Consider the following 6,903-nt stretch of genomic DNA (forward strand, 5'->3'; position numbering starts at 1 on the left):
AGACGGAGGTGGCAGCCGGGGCGCCGTGCGATCTTCGGCCACGTCTACCCGGTTTCGACGGAGCTGAGCGTGCTAAGCTGGGGCGCCCTCTAGGCGCCCCAGGGTCGTCGTGCAATGTTCGGCCACGTCTACCCTACTCCGACGGAGCTGAGCGATCCGAGGAGGCGTCAAGAGGGCGCTGCTGGGGCGGCTTGCGGTTTGCGGTGACGTCTACCCGGTTTCGACAGAGATTAAATGGGAGTATTCTTGGCCATCACAAGCGAAACCAGAGCAACCCAAGAAAATGTTTCAGGACTAGCACAATTGGATTCCTTTTGATGAACTAATATATTGGTCCGTAGGCTAAAATGTGCATCCCTTTTGCTAATCCAGCCTGTATCACCACAGTGCCTGCTGGCATCTCATTTCTCTACAGATACAGAGATAAGAAAAGAGGCTGCGTGAGAGTCAGCACTGACCCAGAATTCATACAGGCTTCAGGAGATAGAGAGCAGCGTGATGCCTCAGTAGAAGCAGACAGAATCCAAACGCATGTTTAGGAACATTATAACCAATAATATTAATTGTGCACTCACACATATATATGAACAGAAAAAAAAAGTATCAATTAATAGAAATAAATAAGCATTTTAAAGGTGAAAATGCATAATATGAGCCTGCTACAGGAACAACAGTGAGTCAGTTGTAGAGAAAGATGAGAAGTTAATCCCTGCTGAAATGTGTCCTTGCCATCATTTTCCCCACTGCATCCTTGAGTTCCTGGTTCCTCATGCTGTAGATGAGGGGGTTCAATGTTGGAGGCGCTACTGAGTACAAAAATGACACCACCAGGTTCAGGGATGGGGAGAACAGGGAAGGGGGATTCAGGTAGGCAAAGAAGTCCGTGCCCACAAACAGGGAAACCACGGCCAGGTGAGGGAGGCACATGGAGAAGGCTTTTTGCCGGCCTTGTTCAGAGGACATCCTCAGCACGGCCCTGAAAATGTGCACGTAGGACAGCACTATGAATACAAAGCACCCAAATATGGCAAGAACACTTACCACAGTAAATCCAGTTTCCCTGAGGTAGTCTGATTGTGAGCATGAGAGCTTGAGGATCTGTGGAATTTCACACACACACACACACAAAAAAAAAAGGTCCAGAACATTGCCCAGGCAAAGTGGTATAGAAAATGTATTGGCAGTGTGCAGCAGAGAAAAGAAAAACCCAGTGCCTCAGGCAGCTTCAGCCATGGTGGCACAAGGTCTGCTGCCCAGGAGGGTCCTGTAGTGCAGGGGCTTGCAGATGGCAACAAAGCGGTCATAGGCCATGACTGTGAGAAGGGAATACTCTGCTGAAAACAAAAACAAAAAGAAAAATATCTGTGCAGAACATCCTGCGTAGGAGATGGCCCCAGTGTCCCAGAGGGCATTGGCCATGGCTTTGGGGAGAGTGGTGGAGATGCAGCCCAGGTTGAGGAGGATGAGGTTGAGGAGGAAGAAGTCCATGGGGGTGTGCAGGCGCTGTTCGCAGGCTACGGCTGTGCTGATGAGGCCGTTGCCCAGGAGGGCAGCCAGGTAGATGCCCAGGAAGAGCCAGAAGTGCAGGAGCTGCAGCTGCCGCGTGTCTGCCAACGCCAGCAGGAGGAACTCGCTGATGGAGCTGCTGTTGGGCATCTGCTCTGCTGTTCCTGGGCGTGGAGTTGCTGTTAGGAGTTCAGAAGATAATGACAAATCAAGACCATCCTCAGAGACAGTCAGTTTACACATCCCATACCTTTACCCCGTCTGCACTCAGAGCTCTCATTCCAAACTCTGTGCAATTAGGTTTGCCTTTGATAAAGTGTCCTGTTGGCAGGGTAAGCACGTGTTCATGTCTGCTGTAAATGACAAGGGAGAGGGAAGGCTGAAAGCATCTTAGGAGACTGTTCACAGAACGGCAGATTGAGAAAGGAGCAATGCAGGATTCTCGGAGACGTGTTGCTATTTCCCAGCTCCTTTCAGATTCCTGAATCCAACCCTTTCCCCTTCCCTAAGAACAGCAAATGGAAAATTCCTGTCTTGTCTCTTCTCTTGCAAAACACCCTTGGAAACATTCTGGGGTGCAGTGGAGCTGTGATGCCCTGCCCCAGACAGCAGCTGTGGCAGCAGAAGTCCCCTGTCCTGCCCACACGTCTCCCCACAGGACCCTGGGCAGCTCCCCGGGCAGGCTGAGTGCTGAGCCTGGCAGGCGGCAGAGTCCCTGCCCCGGCACAGCCCCTGGGGCACAGCAGGGACCCTGCTCTGCACGACAGCCCTGGGCACCCGGCTGCACCCCCAGCAGCACAGCCTGCAGCCGTCGTGGGACACGCAGCCCTCAGGGCTGTGTTCTGAAGTTGCAGCAGGGAAGCCCTCAGATGGAGCAGGTCTTTTTCCATGAGAAAGAAACACAGAGCGATTGCAGCCTGAGCTGCCATGAGATATCCCCGATTTACTGATCCCTCCAGGAAAAGCAGCTGCATTGCCTGCAGCGAGAGACTTACTGTGTTTAAGGCTGTGAGTAATGCTGCTCCAGTGAGCTCACAGCCTGCTCACATCCCACACATCCTATAAGTTCCCTCTCCTTTCTCTCTTCTCCCCCTGTCACCTGCAGATCATGCCCCCAGCATTAATACGTGGTGCACAGGAGCTGCTCCCGGGCACAGCTGTTTCTCTGCAGCTCTGCCCGCTTGTATGAGCTCCTTGTGTCGCAGGGGACCAGCCCAACTCAGCGGGAGAGGATGTGATTTTCTTCTCCCCATCTCCGTGGAGATGTCCATGAGTCTCCATGGCCAACAGCTTCTGAAAGGCTTCTGGGTCATCACAGAATCACACATAATGGAAACACAGAATGGCTTAGGTTGGAAGGGACATTAAAGTCACTCACTCCCAACCCCCCTGCTGTGGGCAGCGTTGCCAACCCCCAGATCATGTTGTCCAACAACCCATCCAACATGGCCTTGAATGTTTCCATGGTTGGGGCATCCACCACCTCCTTGGGCAGTCTGTTCCAGAGCCTCACTACCGTCCGTGTGTAAAAATTTCAGGAGAGTCACTTGCTCACTTACAGACAATTGCTGATGAACAAGGTGCTCGGGGTGCTCCTAGATGTGGGCAACACTGCCTGCAAGCTGTGGTAGACAACCTCAGAGATAGCCATCTCCTTTCTGAGCATTAGCTGGGGGCCAAATGTGAATGGGAGTATTCTTGGCCATCCTAAATGACACCAGAGCTCTGATTTTAGGACACCTGAGAGTATCATTTTTCACCTGTCCCCTTGGAGCATGCCGAGTTATACCGCTGACCGAATGGATGAGCTCAGCGTAAGAGCCAGGTCATTGTCTCTGCTCCATCTGTGCCATATTCTGGAGTTCAAGGCATTACAAATCTAGGACACACCTACGCTCCTTCAGTGATGACACCTGAGTTTGTTCTGGGCTCTTTTTTGAATGGCAGTTCCCTGGGGTCTCCAGCACACCCACAGCCAGCTGGCAAAATGCAGCACAGCACCTTCAGGAAAGCCATGCCCTAGGAGTGTTGGTGCTGGCTGGACAGCTCCAAGCCCCACAATGGCTCTATTGCCCGCGTGCCACCTTCTGAGCACCACTACCATAGTGTAGACACAGGATCCAGCCAGGATACATCCAGTGATGCTTTGGGAATGGAAAGCTTTCTAAACTGTCTTTACACTAATGAGAACACCGAAAATATGAACTCCTTGAGCTAGAAATCTTTTTGCATTTGCAGACCTAGGATCTTCTTGGATCACCGAAACATGGCAGGATTGTTCCCACCTGTGAAGCGATGAAAAAGAGGGATAAGGACTCTTCACAGGGGGTGGTCAAGGACTACTACTGCTCTCTATATGAGAGCACACTGAGCACTGCCTGGAGAGGGCAGAGGATCCCACTGTGAACTGATGGAAAGGGCTTAAAGAGGAGACCAGCAGTGCCTGTTACTGGTTTCCTGGTCAGGAAGAACAAGAGGAAGGGGACCTAAAAAGACAAACAGGAGCCCCACATTTTGAGGCCCTTGTCACAGTCAGGGGCTTTACTCACTCCAACATCTTCTGGAGAGACAGCACAGCAGGGTATAAGCCATGCAGAAGATCCCTGAAGAGCACGGCTGACATCTTCATGACCAAGCGAAAGAGGAACTAAAGAGTAGAGGTGCTCTGCTGGATCTCATACTCACCAGCAAGGAGAGTTTGTGAGGAATGTGAAGGTCAAAGGCGTCCTGGGCTGCAGTGGCCATGGCATGGTGGAGCTCAGGTGTCTGTAGGGAGGACAATAGAGAAGCTCACAACTTTGGGCTTCAGCAGAACACAGCTTGGCTTCTTCAAGTGTATGTGGGGTACGGGAAGGCAAGGTAAATCTCTGAGGGGAAAAGGGTCAAAAAAGGTGTTATCTACCTAAGGACCAGAACTTCCAAGTAGAAAAAGTCCATTCCAAGGAAGAGAAAGCCAAGCAGCAATGTCAGAAGTCCTGCAGGAATGGGAAAGATTGCCCTGATGAAACCCAAACAGAGCAATGCAGAGATTTTTCCCAGTGTTCCTGCTGAGATGAGTTTAGCAAAGCTAGAGTTCCACTGCAATTGAACGTGTCCAGGCATATCAAAGGGAGGGAGAGCTTAAAGAAATGTGTAGGCAAGAAAAGGAAGGCTAGGGAGACTGTGGGCCCACAGTAGAACGGGGTAAGGAACCTGGTGAGACAGGACATGGAAAAATCACTGATACTCATTTCCTTCCTGATCTCACTGTTTATCAGTTGGATTGGGCCTCTTGATATCCTATGTGCCAGAGACAGTTGGGAAATGCTGATGCAAGAAGAGGTGAACTCCGAGCACCTAAGGAAACAGGATCCAGAGTTGGAAGAGACTGACAGAAATCACAGAATCCTTGAATGGCTTGGGTTGGAAGGGGGGAAAGCAATACCCAGAGTAGTGCCTTCCCATTTCAGATGCTCGACACAAGAAAGATGTCAGCAAGCTGAACGGGGCTTGGGAAGGCTCAAACAAGAGGACTGGGTTTGAACACTTCACGTGTGAGGAGAGGCTGAGGGACCTGGGCCTGTCCAGCCTGGAGAAGGGAAGGCTGAATGGAATCTCACTGCAGCCTGCCAGAACCTGGAGGACGTGATGGAGAGCACAAAGCCAGGCCCTTCCCCATGGTGCGTGTTGAGAAATAAAAGAGAGGTTTGGTCTGTGCTTCAGAAAAGCACCTTTTTCACCACCAGCTGATACAAGAATTGGTGCATGTCATCCAATGAGGCTCTGCAGTCTCTGCCCATGGAGGCTTGCAAAATCCATCAGGTGCAAATGCTGAACAACTTGGTGTGTCCCTCTTTCTGACAGGTTGGGCTGCAGACATCCCCCAGGTTCTCTTCCAGCCTGCCTTATCTTCAGACCTTATGGCCGACTGCTGATGGGAGGAGAGCAGATGTTTACAGGGCATGAAGCGTCCTGTGCTGTATGTGACCATCTAAAACAAGATCTGAGGAAATGAAAAGAGATCAGTACACAGTGTGACTCAGTCAGTGCAAACCCCGAGGGCTGCCACGGGCAGTTCTGGGCAGGATGTTTTGGGGGCATCGGCCTCTGTGCAAGACACAAATGGATCTTCTTTCCTTTTTGAAGCTGTAAGTCTGAAAGATGCTAATGTCAGTAACATTGCAAAAAAGAATAAAAAAATAAATGACCACAAGTCAGGGCATGTTTTCAGCAGGTCATCTGGACACATGCTCTTCCCACTGCTCTTCAGATTCCCCCCATCCCTTGCTTGGTCTTCACTCAGATACCTCCCAATTCCCTGGCTGCTTCGTGACCATCAGGGAATTTGGAACTTGCTCCATCCATCTATCCAAAGTCAAATGAACTATTCTGACAACTCCTTAACTGTATTTATATCTATCCCTTCCTATCTCTGTCTAACTCATTTCTTATACAAATGTTCCCTGTGAAAGACAAGCTTTATGAGATGCAGCTTGGACATGGCATGCAGTTGAAGACTGTTTTACTGTTCATTCAATTGCATCGTGTTCCTTTCTGTTTGTTCATAAAAAAAGAAATCTTTCTTTGTCCACGTGCAGCTGGTTCTCTGAGGAAAGCAAGGTGGAGTCCGTGCAGAGGAGGTTTAACACTGAGAGGGTGACTTCAGAGGAAAAGTCATGCATTTCCCATGGGGCCAATGTGAATAGAAATGGGGTGGGAAAGTTGAGGAGGATGTTTGTCTGCACAGTGTCAGAACAAACTCATTCGGGGACATCCTGGATCAACATCCATTGCTGAGTGCCGCTCCAAATTCTTTTTGAAGCCAGACTGTAATTAAATAAACAATTTGGCCTATTAGATGTTCATGAGGCTCTTCATCTTTAGGCTCTCTCCAGACACTTCTCCAACTTGCTGTACAAGTTCTGAACACTTGAAGAAGATGACAGGAAGGCACAGGGCACACAAGGGCTCTTTAGACTGTAATGGGCCCCAGGGGAAATTTGCTGCTGAGTCCATCAACATCCAGTGCAGAGAGAAGTTAGCAGAAAGAGCTCAAGAAGTTAAAGTCAGAAGTAGCAGTGACTTTGGAGTAATAATAGGCCCCACGGAGGGCCATTATCAACACAGCCTCCCCAGGGACTTGTTGGAGCAGATCACTGGAAGCCAAGGTTACAGGCTGACAAAGGGACTGTGATCATGGCTGTGATGCTGAGAAAACCCTTTGTTATCTCACGAAGCAGAAAAACCGAGCCCTGATCCCCAGAGCCTTGAAAGGGAGATCGTGTCCCTCATGTTGGCTCAGGGAGCTTCCTGTGGCATAGGGATGGAGGTTTGTGTGATATCAAGTGAAAGACAAGGGAACAGCAGCTCTCTGCGTGGGGTGCAAGATGTTGTGAGGCCCAATTCCCACATGGGCAA

The 6,903-nt window shown here is 50.2% G+C and overlaps 1 pseudogene; it reads right to left on the reverse strand.

The window, feature by feature from the left end:
• Positions 1-702: 702 nt before the first annotated feature.
• On the reverse strand, positions 703-1,656 carry LOC136057453 (olfactory receptor 14C36-like; annotated as a pseudogene).
• Positions 1,657-6,903: the final 5,247 nt, after the last annotated feature.

The sequence above is a fragment of the Cyrtonyx montezumae genome, unplaced genomic scaffold, assembly GCF_038088225.1.
Source record: "Cyrtonyx montezumae isolate F1298 unplaced genomic scaffold, pur_monq_1.0 scaffold_67, whole genome shotgun sequence".
In the NCBI taxonomy this organism is placed as follows: Eukaryota; Metazoa; Chordata; class Aves; order Galliformes; family Odontophoridae; genus Cyrtonyx; species Cyrtonyx montezumae.